The sequence below is a fragment of the Taudactylus pleione genome, unplaced genomic scaffold (genome assembly GCF_031769625.1).
Source record: "Taudactylus pleione unplaced genomic scaffold, aTauple2 ptg000473l, whole genome shotgun sequence".
NCBI lineage: Eukaryota > Metazoa > Chordata > Amphibia > Anura > Myobatrachidae > Taudactylus > Taudactylus pleione.
The window spans coordinates 5,901,839-5,929,172 of record NW_028284875.1 but is presented as its reverse complement, the minus strand read 5'-3'; the positions used below and the strand labels follow the sequence as shown (position 1 = coordinate 5,929,172).

The following is a 27,334-nucleotide window of genomic DNA, read 5'->3' as shown; positions in this document are numbered from 1 at the left end:
TTCAGGAAGCAGATGATAATCATTAACTGATGACATAAGAAAAAAAATTACATTTGCTCCAGGTGAGGCTTGAACTCACAACCTCAGCATTGCTCAACCGATACTGTCTTATAAGTCCTGCGCACAGACCGATTGCGCCACAGGAGCACATGGTCAAAGCGCATTATTTTTAGTTGAGTGATTTTAGCATCGAGTTGAATAAGTAAATTAACTTGGTTTATTAATTTTAAATTAGTTACTTTTTAAATCCACTAAACTACTGCACCCAATACTAAAGTACCTAATAAAAGTAATATTCTAATCATAAGGTAATCAATTATATTGTGCATTTGTGTTATTGCCCAGTTTTATGTATCCATAGGTGTATATTGCAATGAATTCATGCCATTGTTGTACAGTTCAATATTATCAAAATTGTAAAATAATTCCTGTTTATTTATCTTAAATAATATTTGGTATAGATATATGTAACTTTAATGTTGCATAGGGAAAATATACACTATACTACCAAAAATGCAGTATCTTTAAATAAAAATAAGTTAAATCTCACTTGTGCTCTATATTTAAAGGTAAACATTGTTTTTTTGGTCTGTAGCACCTAAATTCTCAGTAAAGTCAGTGTCCAAAGAAATATAAAAAGCAGAAAATTACCCTTTTGATGACAAGGATGAAAGGACTTCAAGAAACCCATCAGCAATTGCAATAGACATTGTTATTTTGTAGCCACTCTGATATTAAATTGCAATTAAAACTTAATAGGTATGTTTTGGTATATATGGATTTTCTGCAATACCATTAAGACAGTCACCTGCATTGAAAAAAAGCATAACTTCTAGAATGAGTATGAGCAACAAAGGGACATGCATCCTAGATGGGACTTGAAGCCACTGTCCCAGGTGATAGTAAACTTTTCAGGAAACTAATCCACAATGTCATTAGGATAAATGTCTGCTTTTAGATACTGGGCCATAATTTTGCAAGCTGAACAGTTCCAGATTGTTAAACAGATTAAAGTTTCTGGTGGAGCCATTTGTGCAGTATGAAGCAAGAATAAAAGGAACGTCTCCAAAATTATTTTAATGAAATAAACCTAACTCCCCAGATGGGACTTGAACCCACAATCCCTGGCTTAAGAGGCCAGTGTCTTATCCATTAGGCAACTGGGGCTTAGTAACATCTTTGAGTGAAACTGATTTTTTCATTAGTATAATCATTAATTGTTGCGATATAGGAAAGCCGTTTATTTGTGATCTTTGCTTTTCAAATCCCAGCATGAAATGTGATTGTACTATCCAGACCTAATAGTGTGGACCCTCATGTTACATTGCAGCAAAACAGATTGATGCAACTCTTTTACCAATAAAGAGGTAGTCTTTTGCATTCCATTTTGTTGACTAACTAAAGTAATGTTTACAGTGCATATGAACCAAAGCAGCTGTGTGTACTGGTACCTTAAAAACAGTCATGTTTGTGTTTTTTTTCTGCCTTCATATCAGGATGCTCAGGAAGCAGATGATAATCATTAACTGTTGACATTAGAAAAAAAATTACATTTGCTCCAGGTGAGGCTTGAATTCACAACCTCAGGATTGCTCAACAGATACTGTCTTATAAGTACCGCGCACAGACCGATTGCGCCACAGGAGCACATGTACAAAGCGCTTTATTTTTAGTTGAGTGATTTTAGCATCGAGTTGACTAAGTAAATTAACTTGGTTTATTAATTTTAAATTAGTTACTTTTTAAATCCACTAAACTACTGCACCCAATACTAAAGTACCTAATAAAAGTAATATTCTAATCATAAGGTAATCAATTATATTGTGCATTTGTGTTATTGCCCAGTTTTATGTATCCATAGGTGTATATTGCAATGAATTCATGCCATTGTTGTACAGTACAATATTATCAAAATTGTAAAATAATTCCTGTTTATTTATCTTAAATAATATTTGGTATAGATATATGTAACTTTAATGTTGCATAGGGAAAATATACACTCTAATACCAAAAAATGCAGTATCTTTAAATAAAAATAAGTTAAATCTCACTTGTGCTCTATATTTAAAGGTAAACATTGTTTTTTTGGTCTGTAGCACCTAAATTGTCAGTAAAGTCAGTGTCCAAAGAAATATAAAAAGCAGAAAATTACCCTTTTGATGACAAGGATGAAAGGACTTCAAGAAACCCATCAGCAATTGCAATAGACATTGTTATTTTGTAGCCACTCTGATATTAAATTGCAATTAAAACTTAATAGGTATGTTTTGGTATATATGGATTTTCTGCAATACCATTAAGGCAGTCACCTGCATTGAAAAAAAGCATAACTTCTAGAATGAGTATGAGCAACAAAGGGACATGCATCCTAGATGGGACTTGAAGCCACTGTCCCAGGTGATAGTAAACTTTTCAGGAAACTAATCCACAATGTCATTAGGATAAATGTCTGCTTTTAGATACTGGGCCATAATTTTGCAAGCTGAACAGTTCCAGATTGTTAAACAGATTAAAGTTTCTGGTGGAGCCATTTGTGCAGTATGAAGCAAGAATAAAAGGAACGTCTCCAAAATTATTTTAATGAAATAAACCTATCTCCCCAGATGGGACTTGAACCCACAATCCCTGGCTTAAGAGGCCAGTGTCTTATCCATTAGGCAACTGGTGCTTAGTAACATCTTTGAGTGAAACTGATTTTTTCATTAGTATAATCATTAATTGTTGCGATATAGGAAAGCCGTTTATTTGTGTTCTTTGCTTTTCAAATCCCAGCATGAAATGTGATTGTACTATCCAGACCTAATAGTGTGGACCCTCATGTTACATTGCAGCAAAACAGATTGATGCAACTCTTTTACCAATAAAGAGGTAGTCTTTTGCATTCCATTTTGTTGACTAACTAAAGTAATGTTTACAGTGCATATGAACCAAAGCAGCTGTGTGTACTGGTACCTTAAAAACAGTCATGTTTGTGTTTTTTTTCTGCCTTCAAATCAGGATGCTCAGGAAGCAGATGATAATCATTAACTGTTGACATTAGAAAAAAAATTACATTTGCTCCAGGTGAGGCTTGAATTCACAACCTCAGGATTGCTCAACAGATACTGTCTTATAAGTACCGCGCACAGACCGATTGCGCCACAGGAGCACATGGACAAAGCGCTTTATTTTTAGTTGAGTGATTTTAGCATCGAGTTGACTAAGTAAATTAACTTGGTTTATTAATTTTAAATTAGTTACTTTTTAAATCCACTAAACTACTGCACCCAATACTAAAGTACCTAATAAAAGTAATATTCTAATCATAAGGTAATCAATTATATTGTGCATTTGTGTTATTGCCCAGTTTTATGTATCCATAGGTGTATATTGCAATGAATTCATGCCATTGTTGTACAGTAGAATATTATCAAAATTGTAAAATAATTCCTGTTTATTTATCTTAAATAATATTTGGTATAGATATATGTAACTTTAATGTTGCATAGGGAAAATATACACTCTAATACCAAAAAATGCAGTATCTTTAAATAATAATAAGTTAAATCTCACTTGTGCTCTATATTTAAAGGTAAACATTGTTTTTTTGGTCTGAAGCACCTAAATTGTCAGTAAAGTCAGTGTCCAAAGAAATATAAAAGGCAGAAAATTACCCTTTTGATGACATGGATGAAAGGACTTCAAGAAACCCATCAGCAATTGCAATAGAAATTGTTATTTTGTAGCCACTCTGATATTAAATTGCAATTAAAACTTAATAGGTATGTTTTGGTATATATGGATTTTCTGCAATACCATTAAGACAGTCACCTGAATTGAAAAAAAGCATAACTTCTAGAATGAGTATGAGCAACAAAGGAACATGCATCCTAGATGGGACTTGAAGCCACTGTCCCAGGTGATAGTAAACTTTTCAGAAAACTAATCCACAATGTCATTATGATAAATGTCTGCTTTTAGATACTGGGCCATAATTTTGCAAGCTGAACAGTTCCAGATTGTTAAGCAGATTAAAGTTTCTGGTGGAGCCATTTGTGCAGTATGAAAGGAACATCTCCAATATTATTTTAATGAAATAAACCTATCTCCCCAGATGGGACTTGAACCCACAATCACTGGCTTAGGAGGCCAGTGCCATATCCATTAGGCCACTGGGGCTTAGTAACATCTTTGAGTGAAACTGATTTTTTCATTAGTATAATCATTAATTGTTGCGATACAGGAAAGCCGTTTATTTGTGTTCTTTGCTTTACAAATCCCAGCATGAAATGTGATTGTACTATCCAGACCTAATAGTGTGGACCCTCATGTTACAGTGCAGCAAAACAGATTGATGCAACTCTTTTACCAATAAAGAGGTAGTCTTTTGCATTCCATTTTGTTGACTAACTAAAGTAATGTTTACAGTGCATATGAACCAAAGCAGCTGTGTGTACTGGTACTTAAAAACAGTCATGTTTGTGTTTTTTTTCTGCCTTCATATCAGGATGTTCAGGAAGCAGATGATAATCATTAACTGATGACATAAGAAAAAAAATTACATTTGCTCCAGGTGAGGCTTGAACTCACAACCTCAGCATTGCTCAACCGATACTGTCTTATAAGTCCTGCGCACAGACCGATTGCGCCACAGGAGCACATGGTCAAAGCGCATTATTTTTAGTTGAGTGATTTTAGCATCGAGTTGAATAAGTAAATTAACTTGGTTTATTAATTTTAAATTAGTTACTTTTTAAATCCACTAAACTACTGCACCCAATACTAAAGTACCTAATAAAAGTAATATTCTAATCATAAGGTAATCAATTATATTGTGCATTTGTGTTATTGCCCAGTTTTATGTATCCATAGGTGTATATTGCAATGAATTCATGCCATTGTTGTACAGTTCAATATTATCAAAATTGTAAAATAATTCCTGTTTATTTATCTTAAATAATATTTGGTATAGATATATGTAACTTTAATGTTGCATAGGGAAAATATACACTATACTACCAAAAATGCAGTATCTTTAAATAAAAATAAGTTAAATCTCACTTGTGCTCTATATTTAAAGGTAAACATTGTTTTTTTGGTCTGTAGCACCTAAATTCTCAGTAAAGTCAGTGTCCAAAGAAATATAAAAAGCAGAAAATTACCCTTTTGATGACAAGGATGAAAGGACTTCAAGAAACCCATCAGCAATTGCAATAGACATTGTTATTTTGTAGCCACTCTGATATTAAATTGCAATTAAAACTTAATAGGTATGTTTTGGTATATATGGATTTTCTGCAATACCATTAAGACAGTCACCTGCATTGAAAAAAAGCATAACTTCTAGAATGAGTATGAGCAACAAAGGGACATGCATCCTAGATGGGACTTGAAGCCACTGTCCCAGGTGATAGTAAACTTTTCAGGAAACTAATCCACAATGTCATTAGGATAAATGTCTGCTTTTAGATACTGGGCCATAATTTTGCAAGCTGAACAGTTCCAGATTGTTAAACAGATTAAAGTTTCTGGTGGAGCCATTTGTGCAGTATGAAGCAAGAATAAAAGGAACGTCTCCAAAATTATTTTAATGAAATAAACCTAACTCCCCAGATGGGACTTGAACCCACAATCCCTGGCTTAAGAGGCCAGTGTCTTATCCATTAGGCAACTGGGGCTTAGTAACATCTTTGAGTGAAACTGATTTTTTCATTAGTATAATCATTAATTGTTGCGATATAGGAAAGCCGTTTATTTGTGATCTTTGCTTTTCAAATCCCAGCATGAAATGTGATTGTACTATCCAGACCTAATAGTGTGGACCCTCATGTTACATTGCAGCAAAACAGATTGATGCAACTCTTTTACCAATAAAGAGGTAGTCTTTTGCATTCCATTTTGTTGACTAACTAAAGTAATGTTTACAGTGCATATGAACCAAAGCAGCTGTGTGTACTGGTACCTTAAAAACAGTCATGTTTGTGTTTTTTTTCTGCCTTCATATCAGGATGCTCAGGAAGCAGATGATAATCATTAACTGTTGACATTAGAAAAAAAATTACATTTGCTCCAGGTGAGGCTTGAATTCACAACCTCAGGATTGCTCAACAGATACTGTCTTATAAGTACCGCGCACAGACCGATTGCGCCACAGGAGCACATGTACAAAGCGCTTTATTTTTAGTTGAGTGATTTTAGCATCGAGTTGACTAAGTAAATTAACTTGGTTTATTAATTTTAAATTAGTTACTTTTTAAATCCACTAAACTACTGCACCCAATACTAAAGTACCTAATAAAAGTAATATTCTAATCATAAGGTAATCAATTATATTGTGCATTTGTGTTATTGCCCAGTTTTATGTATCCATAGGTGTATATTGCAATGAATTCATGCCATTGTTGTACAGTACAATATTATCAAAATTGTAAAATAATTCCTGTTTATTTATCTTAAATAATATTTGGTATAGATATATGTAACTTTAATGTTGCATAGGGAAAATATACACTCTAATACCAAAAAATGCAGTATCTTTAAATAAAAATAAGTTAAATCTCACTTGTGCTCTATATTTAAAGGTAAACATTGTTTTTTTGGTCTGTAGCACCTAAATTGTCAGTAAAGTCAGTGTCCAAAGAAATATAAAAAGCAGAAAATTACCCTTTTGATGACAAGGATGAAAGGACTTCAAGAAACCCATCAGCAATTGCAATAGACATTGTTATTTTGTAGCCACTCTGATATTAAATTGCAATTAAAACTTAATAGGTATGTTTTGGTATATATGGATTTTCTGCAATACCATTAAGGCAGTCACCTGCATTGAAAAAAAGCATAACTTCTAGAATGAGTATGAGCAACAAAGGGACATGCATCCTAGATGGGACTTGAAGCCACTGTCCCAGGTGATAGTAAACTTTTCAGGAAACTAATCCACAATGTCATTAGGATAAATGTCTGCTTTTAGATACTGGGCCATAATTTTGCAAGCTGAACAGTTCCAGATTGTTAAACAGATTAAAGTTTCTGGTGGAGCCATTTGTGCAGTATGAAGCAAGAATAAAAGGAACGTCTCCAAAATTATTTTAATGAAATAAACCTATCTCCCCAGATGGGACTTGAACCCACAATCCCTGGCTTAAGAGGCCAGTGTCTTATCCATTAGGCAACTGGTGCTTAGTAACATCTTTGAGTGAAACTGATTTTTTCATTAGTATAATCATTAATTGTTGCGATATAGGAAAGCCGTTTATTTGTGTTCTTTGCTTTTCAAATCCCAGCATGAAATGTGATTGTACTATCCAGACCTAATAGTGTGGACCCTCATGTTACATTGCAGCAAAACAGATTGATGCAACTCTTTTACCAATAAAGAGGTAGTCTTTTGCATTCCATTTTGTTGACTAACTAAAGTAATGTTTACAGTGCATATGAACCAAAGCAGCTGTGTGTACTGGTACCTTAAAAACAGTCATGTTTGTGTTTTTTTTCTGCCTTCAAATCAGGATGCTCAGGAAGCAGATGATAATCATTAACTGTTGACATTAGAAAAAAAATTACATTTGCTCCAGGTGAGGCTTGAATTCACAACCTCAGGATTGCTCAACAGATACTGTCTTATAAGTACCGCGCACAGACCGATTGCGCCACAGGAGCACATGGACAAAGCGCTTTATTTTTAGTTGAGTGATTTTAGCATCGAGTTGACTAAGTAAATTAACTTGGTTTATTAATTTTAAATTAGTTACTTTTTAAATCCACTAAACTACTGCACCCAATACTAAAGTACCTAATAAAAGTAATATTCTAATCATAAGGTAATCAATTATATTGTGCATTTGTGTTATTGCCCAGTTTTATGTATCCATAGGTGTATATTGCAATGAATTCATGCCATTGTTGTACAGTACAATATTATCAAAATTGTAAAATAATTAGTGTTTATTTATCTTAAATAATATTTGGTATAGATATATGTAACTTTAATGTTGCATAGGGAAAATATACACTCTAATACCAAAAAATGCAGTATCTTTAAATAAAAATAAGTTAAATCTCACTTGTGCTCTATATTTAAAGGTAAACATTGTTTTTTTGGTCTGAAGCACCTAAATTGTCAGTAAAGTCAGTGTCCAAAGAAATATAAAAGGCAGAAAATTACCCTTTTGATGACATGGATGAAAGGACTTCAAGAAACCCATCAGCAATTGCAATAGAAATTGTTATTTTGTAGCCACTCTGATATTAAATTGCAATTAAAACTTAATAGGTATGTTTTGGTATATATGGATTTTCTGCAATACCATTAAGGCAGTCACCTGCATTGAAAAAAAGCATAACTTCTAGAATGAGTATGAGCAACAAAGGGACATGCATCCTAGATGGGACTTGAAGCCACTGTCCCAGGTGATAGTAAACTTTTCAGGAAACTAATCCACAATGTCATTAGGATAAATGTCTGCTTTTAGATACTGGGCCATAATTTTGCAAGCTGAACAGTTCCAGATTGTTAAACAGATTAAAGTTTCTGGTGGAGCCATTTGTGCAGTATGAAGCAAGAATAAAAGGAACGTCTCCAAAATTATTTTAATGAAATAAACCTATCTTCCCAGATGGGACTTGAACCCACAATCCCTGGCTTAAGAGGCCAGTGTCTTATCCATTAGGCAACTGGGGCTTAGTAACATCTTTGAGTGAAACTGATTTTTTCATTAGTATAATCATTAATTGTTGCGATATAGGAAAGCCGTTTATTTGTGTTCTTTGCTTTTCAAATCCCAGCATGAAATGTGATTGTACTATCCAGACCTAATAGTGTGGACCCTCATGTTACATTGCAGCAAAACAGATTGATGCAACTCTTTTACCAATAAAGAGGTAGTCTTTTGCATTCCATTTTGTTGACTAACTAAAGTAATGTTTACAGTGCATATGAACCAAAGCAGCTGTGTGTACTGGTACCTTAAAAACAGTCATGTTTGTGTTTTTTTTCTGCCTTCATATCAGGATGCTCAGGAAGCAGATGATAATCATTAACTGTTGACATTAGAAAAAAAATTACATTTGCTCCAGGTGAGGCTTGAATTCACAACCTCAGGATTGCTCAACAGATACTGTCTTATAAGTACCGCGCACAGACCGATTGCGCCACAGGAGCACTTGGACAAAGCGCTTTATTTTTAGTTGAGTGATTTTAGCATCGAGTTGACTAAGTAAATTAACTTGGTTTATTAATTTTAAATTAGTTACTTTTTAAATCCACTAAACTACTGCACCCAATACTAAAGTACCTAATAAAAGTAATATTCTAATCATAAGGTAATCAATTATATTGTGCATTTGTGTTATTGCCCAGTTTTATGTATCCATAGGTGTATATTGCAATGAATTCATGCCATTGTTGTACAGTACAATATTATCAAAATTGTAAAATAATTAGTGTTTATTTATCTTAAATAATATTTGGTATAGATATATGTAACTTTAATGTTGCATAGGGAAAATATACACTCTAATACCAAAAAATGCAGTATCTTTAAATAAAAATAAGTTAAATCTCACTTGTGCTCTATATTTAAAGGTAAACATTGTTTTTTTGGTCTGAAGCACCTAAATTGTCAGTAAAGTCAGTGTCCAAAGAAATATAAAAGGCAGAAAATTACCCTTTTGATGACATGGATGAAAGGACTTCAAGAAACCCATCAGCAATTGCAATAGAAATTGTTATTTTGTAGCCACTCTGATATTAAATTGCAATTAAAACTTAATAGGTATGGTTTGGTATATATGGATTTTCTGCAATACCATTAAGACAGTCACCTGAATTGAAAAAAAGCATAACTTCTAGAATGAGAATGAGCAACAAAGGAACATGCATCCTAGATGGGACTTGAAGCCACTGTCCCAGGTGATAGTAAACTTTTCAGAAAACTAATCCACAATGTCATTAGGATAAATGTCTGCTTTTAGATACTGGGCCATAATTTTGCAAGCTGAACAGTTCCGGATTGATAAGCAGATAAAAGTTTCTGGTGGAGCCATTTGTGCAGTATGAAGCAAGAATAAAAGGAACATCTCCAAAATTATTTTAATGAAATAAAGCCTATCACCCCAGATGGGACTTGAACCCACAATCCCTGGCTTAGGAGGCCAGTGCCATATCCATTAGGCAACTGGGGCTTAGTAACATCTTTGAGTGAAACTGATTTTTTCATTAGTATAATCATTAATTGTTGCGATACAGGAAAGCCGTTTATTTGTGTTCTTTGCTTTACAAATCCCAGCATGAAATGTGATTGTACTATCCAGACCTAATAGTGTGGACCCTCATGTTACAGTGCAGCAAAACAGATTGATGCAACTCTTTTACCAATAAAGAGGTAGTCTTTTGCATTCCATTTTGTTGACTAACTAAAGTAATGTTTACAGTGCATATGAACCAAAGCAGCTGTGTGTACTGGTACTTAAAAACAGTCATGTTTGTGTTTTTTTTCTGCCTTCATATCAGGATGTTCAGGAAGCAGATGATAATCATTAACTGATGACATAAGAAAAAAAATTACATTTGCTCCAGGTGAGGCTTGAACTCACAACCTCAGCATTGCTCAACCGATACTGTCTTATAAGTCCTGCGCACAGACCGATTGCGCCACTGGAGCACATGGTCAAAACGCATTATTTTTAGTTGAGTGATTTTAGCATCGAGTTGACTAAGTAAATTAACTTGGTTTATTAATTTTAAATTAGTTACTTTTTAAATCCACTAAACTACTGCACCCAATACTAAAGTACCTAATAAAAGTAATATTCTAATCATAAGGTAATCAATTATATTGTGCATTTGTGTTATTGCCCAGTTTTATGTATCCATAGGTGTATATTGCAATGAATTCATGCCATTGTTGTACAGTTCAATATTATCAAAATTGTAAAATAATTAGTGTTTATTTATCTTAAATAATATTTGTATAGATATATGTAACTTTAATGTTGCATATGGAAAATATACACTATATTACCAAAAAGTGCAGTATCTTTAATTAAAAATAAGTTAAATCTCACTTGTGCTCTATATTTAAAGGTAAACATTGTTTTTTTGGTCTGTAGCACCTAAATTGTCAGTAAAGTCAGTGTCCAAAGAAATATAAAAGGCAGAAAATTACCCTTTTGATGACATGGATGAAAGGACTTCAAGAAACCCATCAGCAATTGCAATAGAAATTGTTATTTTGTAGCCACTCTGATATTAAATTGCAATTAAAACTTAATAGGTATGTTTTGGTATATATGGATTTTCTGCAATACCATTAAGACAGTCACCTGAATTGAAAAAAAGCATAACTTCAAGAATGAGAATGAGCAACAAAGGAACATGCATCCTAGATGGGACTTGAAGCCACTGTCCCAGGTGATAGTAAACTTTTCAGAAAACTAATCCACAATGTCATTAGGATAAATGTCTGCTTTTAGATACTGGGCCATAATTTTGCAAGCTGAACAGTTCCGGATTGATAAGCAGATAAAAGTTTCTGGTGGAGCCATTTGTGCAGTATGAAGCAAGAATAAAAGGAACATCTCCAAAATTATTTTAATGAAATAAAGCCTTTCACCCCAGATGGGACTTGAACCCACAATCCCTGGCTTAGGAGGCCAGTGCCTTATCCATTAGGCCACTGGGGCTTAGTAACATCTTTGAGTGAAACTGATTTTTTCATTAGTATAATCATTAATTGTTGCGATATAGGAAAGCTGTTTATTTGTGTTCTTTGCTTTACAAATCCCAGCATGAAATGTGATTGTACTATCCAGACCTAATAGTGTGGACCCTCATGTTACAGTGCAGCAAAACAGATTGATGCAACTCTTTTACCAATAAAGAGGTAGTCTTTTGCATTCCATTTTGTTGACTAACTAAAGTAATGTTTACAGTGCATATGAACCAAAGCAGCTGTGTGTACTGGTACTTAAAAACAGTCATGTTTGTGTTTTTTTTCTGCCTTCATATCAGGATGCTCAGGAAGCAGATGATAATCATTAACTGTTGACATTAGAAAAAAAATTACATTTGCTCCAGGTGAGGCTTGAATTCACAACCTCAGGATTGCTCAACAGATACTGTCTTATAAGTACCGCGCACAGACCGATTGCGCCACAGGAGCACATGGACAAAGCGCTTTATTTTTAGTTGAGTGATTTTAGCATCGAGTTGACTAAGTAAATTAACTTGGTTTATTAATTTTAAATTAGTTACTTTTTAAATCCACTAAACTACTGCACCCAATACTAAAGTACCTAATAAAAGTAATATTCTAATCATAAGGTAATCAATTATATTGTGCATTTGTGTTATTGCCCAGTTTTATGTATCCATAGGTGTATATTGCAATGAATTCATGCCATTGTTGTACAGTAGAATATTATCAAAATTGTAAAATAATTCCTGTTTATTTATCTTAAATAATATTTGGTATAGATATATGTAACTTTAATGTTGCATAGGGAAAATATACACTCTAATACCAAAAAATGCAGTATCTTTAAATAATAATAAGTTAAATCTCACTTGTGCTCTATATTTAAAGGTAAACATTGTTTTTTTGGTCTGAAGCACCTAAATTGTCAGTAAAGTCAGTGTCCAAAGAAATATAAAAGGCAGAAAATTACCCTTTTGATGACATGGATGAAAGGACTTCAAGAAACCCATCAGCAATTGCAATAGAAATTGTTATTTTGTAGCCACTCTGATATTAAATTGCAATTAAAACTTAATAGGTATGTTTTGGTATATATGGATTTTCTGCAATACCATTAAGACAGTCACCTGAATTGAAAAAAAGCATAACTTCTAGAATGAGTATGAGCAACAAAGGAACATGCATCCTAGATGGGACTTGAAGCCACTGTCCCAGGTGATAGTAAACTTTTCAGAAAACTAATCCACAATGTCATTATGATAAATGTCTGCTTTTAGATACTGGGCCATAATTTTACAAGCTGAACAGTTCCAGATTGTTAAGCAGATTAAAGTTTCTGGTGGAGCCATTTGTGCAGTATGAAAGGAACATCTCCAATATTATTTTAATGAAATAAACCTATCTCCCCAGATGGGACTTGAACCCACAATCACTGGCTTAGGAGGCCAGTGCCATATCCATTAGGCCACTGGGGCTTAGTAACATCTTTGAGTGAAACTGATTTTTTCATTAGTATAATCATTAATTGTTGCGATACAGGAAAGCCGTTTATTTGTGTTCTTTGCTTTACAAATCCCAGCATGAAATGTGATTGTACTATCCAGACCTAATAGTGTGGACCCTCATGTTACAGTGCAGCAAAACAGATTGATGCAACTCTTTTACCAATAAAGAGGTAGTCTTTTGCATTCCATTTTGTTGACTAACTAAAGTAATGTTTACAGTGCATATGAACCAAAGCAGCTGTGTGTACTGGTACTTAAAAACAGTCATGTTTGTGTTTTTTTTCTGCCTTCATATCAGGATGTTCAGGAAGCAGATGATAATCATTAACTGATGACATAAGAAAAAAAATTACATTTGCTCCAGGTGAGGCTTGAACTCACAACCTCAGCATTGCTCAACCGATACTGTCTTATAAGTCCTGCGCACAGACCGATTGCGCCACTGGAGCACATGGTCAAAACGCATTATTTTTAGTTGAGTGATTTTAGCATCGAGTTGACTAAGTAAATTAACTTGGTTTATTAATTTTAAATTAGTTACTTTTTAAATCCACTAAACTACTGCACCCAATACTAAAGTACCTAATAAAAGTAATATTCTAATCATAAGGTAATCAATTATATTGTGCATTTGTGTTATTGCCCAGTTTTATGTATCCATAGGTGTATATTGCAATGAATTCATGCCATTGTTGTACAGTTCAATATTATCAAAATTGTAAAATAATTAGTGTTTATTTATCTTAAATAATATTTGTATAGATATATGTAACTTTAATGTTGCATATGGAAAATATACACTATATTACCAAAAAGTGCAGTATCTTTAATTAAAAATAAGTTAAATCTCACTTGTGCTCTATATTTAAAGGTAAACATTGTTTTTTTGGTCTGTAGCACCTAAATTGTCAGTAAAGTCAGTGTCCAAAGAAATATAAAAGGCAGAAAATTACCCTTTTGATGACATGGATGAAAGGACTTCAAGAAACCCATCAGCAATTGCAATAGAAATTGTTATTTTGTAGCCACTCTGATATTAAATTGCAATTAAAACTTAATAGGTATGTTTTGGTATATATGGATTTTCTGCAATACCATTAAGACAGTCACCTGAATTGAAAAAAAGCATAACTTCAAGAATGAGAATGAGCAACAAAGGAACATGCATCCTAGATGGGACTTGAAGCCACTGTCCCAGGTGATAGTAAACTTTTCAGAAAACTAATCCACAATGTCATTAGGATAAATGTCTGCTTTTAGATACTGGGCCATAATTTTGCAAGCTGAACAGTTCCGGATTGATAAGCAGATAAAAGTTTCTGGTGGAGCCATTTGTGCAGTATGAAGCAAGAATAAAAGGAACATCTCCAAAATTATTTTAATGAAATAAAGCCTTTCACCCCAGATGGGACTTGAACCCACAATCCCTGGCTTAGGAGGCCAGTGCCTTATCCATTAGGCCACTGGGGCTTAGTAACATCTTTGAGTGAAACTGATTTTTTCATTAGTATAATCATTAATTGTTGCGATATAGGAAAGCCGTTTATTTGTGTTCTTTGCTTTACAAATCCCAGCATGAAATGTGATTGTACTATCCAGACCTAATAGTGTGGACCCTCATGTTACAGTGCAGCAAAACAGATTGATGCAACTCTTTTACCAATAAAGAGGTAGTCTTTTGCATTCCATTTTGTTGACTAACTAAAGTAATGTTTACAGTGCATATGAACCAAAGCAGCTGTGTGTACTGGTACTTAAAAACAGTCATGTTTGTGTTTTTTTTCTGCCTTCATATCAGGATGCTCAGGAAGCAGATGATAATCATTAACTGTTGACATTAGAAAAAAAATTACATTTGCTCCAGGTGAGGCTTGAATTCACAACCTCAGGATTGCTCAACAGATACTGTCTTATAAGTACCGCGCACAGACCGATTGCGCCACAGGAGCACATGGACAAAGCGCTTTATTTTTAGTTGAGTGATTTTAGCATCGAGTTGACTAAGTAAATTAACTTGGTTTATTAATTTTAAATTAGTTACTTTTTAAATCCACTAAACTACTGCACCCAATACTAAAGTACCTAATAAAAGTAATATTCTAATCATAAGGTAATCAATTATATTGTGCATTTGTGTTATTGCCCAGTTTTATGTATCCATAGGTGTATATTGCAATGAATTCATGCCATTGTTGTACAGTAGAATATTATCAAAATTGTAAAATAATTCCTGTTTATTTATCTTAAATAATATTTGGTATAGATATATGTAACTTTAATGTTGCATAGGGAAAATATACACTCTAATACCAAAAAATGCAGTATCTTTAAATAATAATAAGTTAAATCTCACTTGTGCTCTATATTTAAAGGTAAACATTGTTTTTTTGGTCTGAAGCACCTAAATTGTCAGTAAAGTCAGTGTCCAAAGAAATATAAAAGGCAGAAAATTACCCTTTTGATGACATGGATGAAAGGACTTCAAGAAACCCATCAGCAATTGCAATAGAAATTGTTATTTTGTAGCCACTCTGATATTAAATTGCAATTAAAACTTAATAGGTATGTTTTGGTATATATGGATTTTCTGCAATACCATTAAGACAGTCACCTGAATTGAAAAAAAGCATAACTTCTAGAATGAGTATGAGCAACAAAGGAACATGCATCCTAGATGGGACTTGAAGCCACTGTCCCAGGTGATAGTAAACTTTTCAGAAAACTAATCCACAATGTCATTATGATAAATGTCTGCTTTTAGATACTGGGCCATAATTTTACAAGCTGAACAGTTCCAGATTGTTAAGCAGATTAAAGTTTCTGGTGGAGCCATTTGTGCAGTATGAAAGGAACATCTCCAATATTATTTTAATGAAATAAACCTATCTCCCCAGATGGGACTTGAACCCACAATCACTGGCTTAGGAGGCCAGTGCCATATCCATTAGGCCACTGGGGCTTAGTAACATCTTTGAGTGAAACTGATTTTTTCATTAGTATAATCATTAATTGTTGCGATACAGGAAAGCCGTTTATTTGTGTTCTTTGCTTTACAAATCCCAGCATGAAATGTGATTGTACTATCCAGACCTAATAGTGTGGACCCTCATGTTACAGTGCAGCAAAACAGATTGATGCAACTCTTTTACCAATAAAGAGGTAGTCTTTTGCATTCCATTTTGTTGACTAACTAAAGTAATGTTTACAGTGCATATGAACCAAAGCAGCTGTGTGTACTGGTACTTAAAAACAGTCATGTTTGTGTTTTTTTTCTGCCTTCATATCAGGATGTTCAGGAAGCAGATGATAATCATTAACTGATGACATAAGAAAAAAAATTACATTTGCTCCAGGTGAGGCTTGAACTCACAACCTCAGCATTGCTCAACCGATACTGTCTTATAAGTCCTGCGCACAGACCGATTGCGCCACAGGAGCACATGGTCAAAGCGCATTATTTTTAGTTGAGTGATTTTAGCATCGAGTTGAATAAGTAAATTAACTTGGTTTATTAATTTTAAATTAGTTACTTTTTAAATCCACTAAACTACTGCACCCAATACTAAAGTACCTAATAAAAGTAATATTCTAATCATAAGGTAATCAATTATATTGTGCATTTGTGTTATTGCCCAGTTTTATGTATCCATAGGTGTATATTGCAATGAATTCATGCCATTGTTGTACAGTTCAATATTATCAAAATTGTAAAATAATTAGTGTTTATTTATCTTAAATAATATTTGTATAGATATATGTAACTTTAATGTTGCATATGGAAAATATACACTATATTACCAAAAAGTGCAGTATCTTTAATTAAAAATAAGTTAAATCTCACTTGTGCTCTATATTTAAAGGTAAACATTGTTTTTTTGGTCTGTAGCACCTAAATTGTCAGTAAAGTCAGTGTCCAAAGAAATATAAAAAGCAGAAAATTACCCTTTTGATGACAAGGATGAAAGGACTTCAAGAAACCCATCAGCAATTGCAATAGACATTGTTATTTTGTAGCCACTCTGATATTAAATTGCAATTAAAACTTAATAGGTATGTTTTGGTATATATGGATTTTCTGCAATACCATTAAGACAGTCACCTGCATTGAAAAAAAGCATAACTTCTAGAATGAGTATGAGCAACAAAGGGACATGCATCCTAGATGGGACTTGAAGCCACTGTCCCAGGTGATAGTAACTTTTCAGGAAACTAATCCACAATGTCATTAGGATAAATGTCTGCTTTTAGATATTGGGCCATAATTTTGCAAGCTGAACAGTTACAGATTGTTAAACAGATTAAAGTTTCTGGTGGAGCCATTTGTGCAGTATGAAGCAAGAATAAAAGGAACATCTCCAAAATTATTTTAATGAAATAAACCTGTCTCCCCAGATGGGACTTGAACCCACAATCCCTGGCTTAGGAGGCCAGTGTCTTATCCATTAGGCAACTGGGGCTTAGTAACATCTTTGAGTGAAACTGATTTTTTCATTAGTATAATCATTAATTGTTGCGATATAGGAAAGCCGTTTATTTGTGTTCTTTGCTTTTCAAATCCCAGCATGAAATGTGATTGTACTATCCAGACCTAATAGTGTGGACCCTCATGTTACATTGCAGCAAAACAGATTGATGCAACTCTTTTACCAATAAAGAGGTAGTCTTTTGCATTCCATTTTGTTGACTAACTAAAGTAATGTTTACAGTGCATATGAACCAAAGCAGCTGTGTGTACTGGTACCTTAAAAACAGTCATGTTTGTGTTTTTTTTCTGCCTTCATATCAGGATGCTCAGGAAGCAGATGATAATCATTAACTGTTGACATTAGAAAAAAAATTACATTTGCTCCAGGTGAGGCTTGAATTCACAACCTCAGGATTGCTCAACAGATACTGTCTTATAAGTACCGCGCACAGACCGATTGCGCCACAGGAGCACATGGACAAAGCGCTTTATTTTTAGTTGAGTGATTTTAGCATCGAGTTGACTAAGTAAATTAACTTGGTTTATTAATTTTAAATTAGTTACTTTTTAAATCCACTAAACTACTGCACCCAATACTAAAGTACCTAATAAAAGTAATATTCTAATCATAAGGTAATCAATTATATTGTGCATTTGTGTTATTGCCCAGTTTTATGTATCCATAGGTGTATATTGCAATGAATTCATGCCATTGTTGTACAGTACAATATTATCAAAATTGTAAAATAATTCCTGTTTATTTATCTTAAATAATATTTGGTATAGATATATGTAACTTTAATGTTGCATAGGGAAAATATACACTCTAATACCAAAAAATGCAGTATCTTTAAATAAAAATAAGTTAAATCTCACTTGTGCTCTATATTTAAAGGTAAACATTGTTTTTTTGGTCTGAAGCACCTAAATTGTCAGTAAAGTCAGTGTCCAAAGAAATATAAAAGGCAGAAAATTACCCTTTTGATGACATGGATGAAAGGACTTCAAGAAACCCATCAGCAATTGCAATAGAAATTGTTATTTTGTAGCCACTCTGATATTAAATTGCAATTAAAACTTAATAGGTATGTCTTGGTTTATATGGATTTTCTGCAATACCATTAAGACAGTCACCTGAATTGAAAAAAAGCATAACTTCTAGAATGAGAATGAGCAACAAAGGAACATGCATCCTAGATGGGACTTGAAGCCACTGTCCCAGGTGATAGTAAACTTTTCAGAAAACTAATCCACAATGTCATTAGGATAAATGTCTGCTTTTAGATACTGGGCCATAATTTTGCAAGCTGAACAGTTTCGGATTGATAAGCAGATAAAAGTTTCTGGTAGAGCCATTTGTGCAGTATGAAGCAAGAATAAAAGGAACATCTCCAAAATTATTTTAATGAAATAAACCTGTCTCCCCAGATGGGACTTGAACCCACAATCCCTGGCTTAGGAGGCCAGTGTCTTATCCATTAGGCAACTGGGGCTTAGTAACATCTTTGAGTGAAACTGATTTTTTCATTAGTATAATCATTAATTGTTGCGATATAGGAAAGCCGTTTATTTGTGTTTTTTGCTTTTCAAATCCCAGCATGAAATGTGATTGTACTATCCAGACCTAATAGTGTGGACCCTCATGTTACATTGCAGCAAAACAGATTGATGCAACTCTTTTACCAATAAAGAGGTAGTCTTTTGCATTCCATTTTGTTGACTAACTAAAGTAATGTTTACAGTGCATATGAACCAAAGCAGCTGTGTGTACTGGTACCTTAAAAACAGTCATGTTTGTGTTTTTTTTCTGCCTTCATATCAGGATGTTCAGGAAGCAGATGATAATCATTAACTGATGACATTAGAAAAAAAATTACATTTGCTCCAGGTGAGGCTTGAACTCATAACCTCAGCATTGCTCAACAGATACTGTCTTATAAGTCCAGCGCACAGACCGATTGCGCCACAGGAGGACATGGTCAAAGTGCATTATTTTTAGTTGAGTGATTTTAGCATCGAGTTGACTAAGTAAATTAACTTGGTTTATTAATTTTAAATTAGTTACTTTTTAAATCCACTAAACTACTGCACCCAATACTAAAGTACCTAATAAAAGTAATATTCTAATCATAAGGTAATCAATTATATTGTGCATTTGTGTTATTGCCCAGTTTTATGTATCCATAGGTGTATATTGCAATGAATTCATGCCATTGTTGTACAGTTCAATATTATCAAAATTGTAAAATAATTAGTGTTTATTTATCTTAAATAATATTTGGTATAGATATATGTAACTTTAATGTTGCATATGGAAAATATACACTATATTACCAAAAAGTGCAGTATCTTTAATTAAAAATAAGTTAAATCTCACTTGTGCTCTATATTTAAAGGTAAACATTGTTTTTTTGGTCTGTAGCACCTAAATTGTCAGTAAAGTCAGTGTCCAAAGAAATATAAAAAGCAGAAAATTACCCTTTTGATGACAAGGATGAAAGGACTTCAAGAAACCCATCAGCAATTGCAATAGACATTGTTATTTTGTAGCCACTCTGATATTAAATTGCAATTAAAACTTAATAGGTATGTTTTGGTATATATGGATTTTCTGCAATACCATTAAGACAGTCACCTGCATTGAAAAAAAGCATAACTTCTAGAATGAGTATGAGCAACAAAGGAACATGCATCCTAGATGGGACTTGAAGCCACTGTCCCAGGTGATAGTAAACTTTTCAGAAAACTAATCCACAATGTCATTAGGATAAATGTCTGCTTTTAGATACTGGGCCATAATTTTGCAAGCTGAACAGTTCCAGATTGTTAAGCAGATTAAAGTTTCTGGTGGAGCCATTTGTGCAGTATGAAAGGAACATCTCCAATATTATTTTAATGAAATAAACCTATCTCCCCAGATGGGACTTGAACCCACAATCCCTGGCTTAGGAGGCCAGTGTCTTATCCTTTAGGCCACCGGGGCTCAGTAACATCTTTGAGTGAAACTGATTTTTTCATTAGTATAATCATTAATTGTTGCGATATAGGAAAGCCGTTTATTTGTGTTCTTTGCTTTTCAAATCCCAGCATGAAATGTGATTGTACTATCCAGACCTAATAGTGTAGACCCTCATGTTTCATTGCAGCAAAACAGATTGATGCAACTCTTTTACCAAGGTAGTCTTTTGCATTCCATTTTGTTGACTAACTAAAGTAATTTTTACAGTGCATATGAACCAAAGCAGCTGTGTGTACTGGTACTTAAAAACAGTCATGTTTGTGTTTTTTTTATGCCCTCATATCAGGATGTTCAGGAAGCAGATGATAATCATTAACTGATGACATTAGAAAAAAAATTACATTTGCTCCAGGTGAGGCTTGAACTCACAACCTCAGCATTGCTCAACAGATACTGTCTTATAAGTCCTGCGCACAGACCGATTGCGCCACAGGAGCACATGGTCAAAGCGCATTATTTTTAGTTGAGTGATTTTAGCATCGAGTTGACTAAGTAAATTAACTTGGTTTATTAATTTTAAATTAGTTACTTTTTAAATCCACTAAACTACTGCACCCAATACTAAAGTACCTAATAAAAGTAATATTCTAATCATAAGGTAATCAATTATATTGTGCATTTGTGTTATTGCCCAGTTTTATGTATCCATAGGTGTATATTGCAATGAATTCATGCCATTGTTGTACAGTAGAATATTATCAAAATTGTAAAATAATTCCTGTTTATTTATCTTAAATAATATTTGGTATAGATATATGTAACTTTAATGTTGCATAGGGAAAATATACACTCTAATACCAAAAAATGCAGTATCTTTAAATAAAAATAAGTTAAATCTCACTTGTGCTCTATATTTAAAGGTAAACATTGTTTTTTTGGTCTGAAGCACCTAAATTGTCAGTAAAGTCAGTGTCCAAAGAAATATAAAAGGCAGAAAATTACCCTTTTGATGACATGGATGAAAGGACTTCAAGAAACCCATCAGCAATTGCAATAGAAATTGTTATTTTGTAGCCACTCTGATATTAAATTGCAATTAAAACTTAATAGGTATGTTTTGGTATATATGGATTTTCTGCAATACCATTAAGACAGTCACCTGAATTGAAAAAAAGCATAACTTCTAGAATGAGAATGAGCAACAAAGGAACATGCATCCTAGATGGGACTTGAAGCCACTGTCCCAAGTGATAGTAAACTTTTCAGAAAACTAATCCACAATGTCATTAGGATAAATGTCTGCTTTTAGATACTGGGCCATAATTTTGCAAGCTGAACAGTTCCGGATTGATAAGCAGATAAAAGTTTCTGGTGGAGCCATTTGTGCAGTATGAAGCAAGAATAAAAGGAACATCTCCAAATTTATTTTAATGAAATAAAGCCTATCACCCTAGATGGGACTTGAACCCATAATCCGTGGCTTAGGAGGGCAGTGTCTTATCCATTAGGCCGCTGGGGCTTAGTAACATCTTTGAGTGAAACTGATTTTTTCATTAGTATAATCATTATTTGTTGCGATATAGGAAAGCCGTTTATTTGTGTTCTTTGCTTTTCAAATCCCAGCATGAAATGTGATTGTACTATCCAGACCTAATAGTGTGGACCCTCATGTTACATTGTAGCAAAACAGATTGATGCAACTCTTTTACCAATAAAGAGGTAGTCTTTTGCATTCCATTTTGTTGACTAACTAAAGTAATGTTTACAGTGCATATGAACCAAAGCAGCTGTGTGTACTGGTACCTTAAAAACAGTCATGTTTGTGTTTTTTTCCTGCCTTCATATAAGGATGCTCAGGAAGCAGATGATAATCATTAACTGTTGACATTAGAAAAAAAATTACATTTGCTCCAGGTGAGGCTTGAATTCACAACCTCAGGATTGCTCAACAGATACTGTCTTATAAGTACCGCGCACAGACCGATTGCGCCACAGGAGCACATGGACAAAGCGCTTTATTTTTAGTTGAGTGATTTTAGCATCGAGTTGACTAAGTAAATTAACTTGGTTTATTAATTTTAAATTAGTTACTTTTTAAATCCACTAAACTACTGCACCCAGTACTAAAGTACCTAATAAAAGTAATATTCTAATCATAAGGTAATCAATTATATTGTGCATTTGTGTTATTGCCCAGTTTTATATATCCATAGGTGTATATTGCAATGAATTCATGCCATTGTTGTACAGTACAATATTATCAAAATTGTAAAATAATTCCTGTTTATTTATCTTAAATAATATTTGGTATAGATATATGTAACTTTAATGTTGCATAGGGAAAATATACACTCTAATACCAAAAAATGCAGTATCTTTAAATAAAAATAAGTTAAATCTCACTTGTGCTCTATATTTAAAGGTAAACATTGTTTTTTTGGTCTGAAGCACCTAAATTGTCAGTAAAGTCAGTGTCCAAAGAAATATAAAAGGCAGAAAATTACCCTTTTGATGACATGGATGAAAGGACTTCAAGAAACCCATCAGCAATTGCAATAGAAATTGTTATTTTGTAGCCACTCTGATATTAAATTGCAATTAAAACTTAATAGGTATGTTTTGGTATATATGGATTTTCTGCAATACCATTAAGACAGTCACCTGAATTGAAAAAAAGCATAACTTCTAGAATGAGAATGAGCAACAAAGGAACATGCATCCTAGATGGGACTTGAAGCCACTGTCCGAAGTGATAGTAAACTTTTCAGAAAACTAATCCACAATGTCATTAGGATAAATGTCTGCTTTTAGATACTGGGCCATAATTTTGCAATCTGAACAGTTCCGGATTGATAAGCAGATAAAAGTTTCTGGTGGAGCCATTTGTGCAGTATGAAGCAAGAATAAAAGGAACATCTCCAAAATTATTTTAATGAAATAAAGCCTTTCACCCCAGATGGGACTTGAACCCACAATCCCTGGCTTAGGATGCCAGTGCCTTATCCATTAGGCCACTGGGGCTTAGTAACATCTTTGAGTGAAACTGATTTTTTCATTAGTATAATCATTAATTGTTGCGATATAGGAAAGCCGTTTATTTGTGTTCTTTGCTTTACAAATCCCAGCATGAAATGTGATTGTACTATCCAGACCTAATAGTGTGGACCCTCATGTTACAGTGCAGCAAAACAGATTGATGCAACTCTTTTACCAATAAAGAGGTAGTCTTTTGCATTCCATTTTGTTGACTAACTAAAGTAATGTTTACAGTGCATATGAACCAAAGCAGCTGTGTGTACTGGTACTTAAAAACAGTCATGTTTGTGTTTTTTTTCTGCCTTCATATCAGGATGCTCAGGAAGCAGATGATAATCATTAACTGTTGACATTAGAAAAAAAATTACATTTGCTCCAGGTGAGGCTTGAATTCACAACCTCAGGATTGCTCAACAGATACTGTCTTATAAGTACCGCGCACAGACCGATTGCGCCACAGGAGCACATGGACAAAGCGCTTTATTTTTAGTTGAGTGATTTTAGCATCGAGTTGACTAAGTAAATTAACTTGGTTTATTAATTTTAAATTAGTTACTTTTTAAATCCACTAAACTACTGCACCCAATACTAAAGTACCTAATAAAGGTAATATTCTAATCATAAGGTAATCAATTATATTGTGCATTTGTGTTATTGCCCAGTTTTATGTATCCATAGGTGTATATTGCAATGAATTCATGCCATTGTTGTACAGTACAATATTATCAAAATTGAAAAATAATTCCTGTTTATTTATCTTAAATAATATTTGGTATAGATATATGTAACTTTAATGTTGCATAGGGAAAATATACACTCTAATACCAAAAAATGCAGTATCTTTAAATAAAAATAAGTTAAATCTCACTTGTGCTCTATATTTAAAGGTAAACATTGTTTTTTTGGTCTGAAGCACCTAAATTGTCAGTAAAGTCAGTGTCCAAAGAAATATAAAAGGCAGAAAATTACCCTTTTGATGACATGGATGAAAGGACTTCAAGAAACCCATCAGCAATTGCAATAGAAATTGTTATTTTGTAGCCACTCTGATATTAAATTGCAATTAAAACTTAATAGGTATGTTTTGGTATATATGGATTTTCTGCAATACCATTAAGACAGTCACCTGAATTGAAAAAAAGCATAACTTCTAGAATGAGAATGAGCAACAAAGGAACATGCATCCTAGATGGCACTTGAAGCCACTGTCCCAGGTGATAGTAAACTTTTCAGAAAACTAATCCACAATGTCATTAGGATAAATGTCTGCTTTTAGATACTGGGCCATAATTTTGCAAGCTGAACAGTTCCGGATTGATAAGCAGATAAAAGTTTCTGGTGGAGCCATTTGTGCAGTATGAAGCAAGAATAAAAGGAACATCTCCAAAATTATTTTAATGAAATAAAGCCTATCACCCCAGATGGGACTTGAACCCACAATCCCTGGCTGTAACATTAGGCCACTGGGGCTTAGTAACATCTTTGAGTGAAACTGATTTTTTCATTAGTATAATCATTAATTGTTGCGATATAGGAAAGCCGTTTATGTGTTTTCTTTGCTTTACAAATCCCAGCATGAAATGTGATTGTACTATCCAGACCTAATAGTGTGGACCCTCATGTTACAGTGCAGCAAAACAGATTGATGCAACTCTTTTACCAATAAAGAGGTAGTCTTTTGCATTCCATTTTGTTGACTAACTAAAGTAATGTTTACAGTGCATATGAACCAAAGCAGCTGTGTGTACTGGAACTTAAAAACAGTCATGTTTGTGTTTTTTTTCTGCCTTCATATCAGGATGTTCAGGAAGCAGATGATAATCATTAACTGATGACATAAGAAAAAAAATTACATTTGCTCCAGGTGAGGCTTGAACTCACAACCTCAGCATTGCTCAACCGATACTGTCTTATAAGTCCTGCGCACAGACCGATTGCGCCACAGGAGCACATGGTCAAAGCGCATTATTTTTAGTTGAGTGATTTTAGCATCGAGTTGACTAAGTAAATTAACTTGGTTTATTAATTTTAAATTAGTTACTTTTTAAATCCACTAAACTACTGCACCCAATACTAAAGTACCTAATAAAAGTAATATTCTAATCATAAGGTAATCAATTATATTGTGCATTTGTGTTATTGCCCAGTTTTATGTATCCATGGGTGTATATTGCAATGAATTCATGCCATTGTTGTACAGTACAATATTATCAAAATTGTAAAATAATTAGTGTTTATTTATCTTAAATAATATTTGGTATAGATATATGTAACTTTAATGTTGCATAGGGAAAATATACACTCTAATACCAAAAAATGCAGTATCTTTAAATAAAAATAAGTTAAATCTCACTTGTGCTCTATATTTAAAGGTAAACATTGTTTTTTTGGTCTGAAGCACCTAAATTGTCAGTAAAGTCAGTGTCCAAAGAAATATAAAAGGCAGAAAATTACCCTTTTGATGACATGGATGAAAGGACTTCAAGAAACCCATCAGCAATTGCAATAGAAATTGTTATTTTGTAGCCACTCTGATATTAAATTGCAATTAAAACTTAATAGGTATGTTTTGGTATATATGGATTTTCTGCAATACCATTAAGACAGTCACCTGAATTGAAAAAAAGCATAACTTCTAGAATGAGAATGAGCAACAAAGGAACATGCATCCTAGATGGCACTTGAAGCCACTGTCCCAGGTGATAGTAAACTTTTCAGAAAACTAATCCACAATGTCATTAGGATAAATGTCTGCTTTTAGATACTGGGCCATAATTTTGCAAGCTGAACAGTTCCGGATTGATAAGCAGATAAAAGTTTCTGGTGGAGCCATTTGTGCAGTATGAAGCAAGAATAAAAGGAACATCTCCAAAATTATTTTAATGAAATAAAGCCTATCACCCCAGATGGGACTTGAACCCACAATCTCTGGCTTAGGAGGCCAGTGCCATATCCATTAGGCCACTGGGGCTTAGTAACATCTTTGAGTGAAACTGATTTTTTCATTAGTATAATCATTAATTGTTGCGATATAGGAAAGCCGTTTATGTGTTTTCTTTGCTTTACAAATCCCAGCATGAAATGTGATTGTACTATCCAGACCTAATAGTGTGGACCCTCATGTTACAGTGCAGCAAAACAGATTGATGCAACTCTTTTACCAATAAAGAGGTAGTCTTTTGCATTCCATTTTGTTGACTAACTAAAGTAATGTTTACAGTGCATATGAACCAAAGCAGCTGTGTGTACTGGTACTTAAAAACAGTCATGTTTGTGTTTTTTTTCTGCCTTCATATCAGGATGTTCAGGAAGCAGATGATAATCATTAACTGATGACATAAGAAAAAAAATTACATTTGCTCCAGGTGAGGCTTGAACTCACAACCTCAGCATTGCTCAACCGATACTGTCTTATAAGTCCTGCGCACAGACCGATTGCGCCACAGGAGCACATGGTCAAAGCGCATTATTTTTAGTTGAGTGATTTTAGCATCGAGTTGACTAAGTAAATTAACTTGGTTTATTAATTTTAAATTAGTTACTTTTTAAATCCACTAAACTACTGCACCCAATACTAAAGTACCTAATAAAAGTAATATTCTAATCATAAGGTAATCAATTATATTGTGCATTTGTGTTATTGCCCAGTTTTATGTATCCATAGGTGTATATTGCAATGAATTCATGCCATTGT

The 27,334-nt window shown here is 33.6% G+C and overlaps 8 non-coding genes across 8 annotated transcripts; all 8 read right to left on the bottom strand.

Moving 5' to 3' along the window:
* Window positions 1-4,085: 4,085 nt before the first annotated feature.
* TRNAR-CCU (transfer RNA arginine (anticodon CCU)) lies at window positions 4,086-4,158 on the bottom strand. The gene has a single exon. It is a non-coding gene; the product is annotated as a tRNA-Arg (tRNA).
* Window positions 4,159-10,088: 5,930 nt separating this feature from the next.
* TRNAR-CCU (transfer RNA arginine (anticodon CCU)) lies at window positions 10,089-10,161 on the bottom strand. Its single transcript has one exon. It is a non-coding gene; the product is annotated as a tRNA-Arg (tRNA).
* Window positions 10,162-11,588: 1,427 nt separating this feature from the next.
* On the bottom strand, window positions 11,589-11,661 carry TRNAR-CCU (transfer RNA arginine (anticodon CCU)). The gene has a single exon. It is a non-coding gene; the product is annotated as a tRNA-Arg (tRNA).
* A 1,416-nt stretch (window positions 11,662-13,077) lies between these two features.
* On the bottom strand, window positions 13,078-13,150 carry TRNAR-CCU (transfer RNA arginine (anticodon CCU)). The gene has a single exon. It is a non-coding gene; the product is annotated as a tRNA-Arg (tRNA).
* A 1,427-nt stretch (window positions 13,151-14,577) lies between these two features.
* On the bottom strand, window positions 14,578-14,650 carry TRNAR-CCU (transfer RNA arginine (anticodon CCU)). The gene has a single exon. It is a non-coding gene; the product is annotated as a tRNA-Arg (tRNA).
* A 1,416-nt stretch (window positions 14,651-16,066) lies between these two features.
* TRNAR-CCU (transfer RNA arginine (anticodon CCU)) lies at window positions 16,067-16,139 on the bottom strand. Its single transcript has one exon. It is a non-coding gene; the product is annotated as a tRNA-Arg (tRNA).
* A 7,413-nt stretch (window positions 16,140-23,552) lies between these two features.
* TRNAR-CCU (transfer RNA arginine (anticodon CCU)) lies at window positions 23,553-23,625 on the bottom strand. Its single transcript has one exon. It is a non-coding gene; the product is annotated as a tRNA-Arg (tRNA).
* A 2,913-nt stretch (window positions 23,626-26,538) lies between these two features.
* On the bottom strand, window positions 26,539-26,611 carry TRNAR-CCU (transfer RNA arginine (anticodon CCU)). Its single transcript has one exon. It is a non-coding gene; the product is annotated as a tRNA-Arg (tRNA).
* Between the last annotated feature and the right edge of the window lie 723 nt (window positions 26,612-27,334).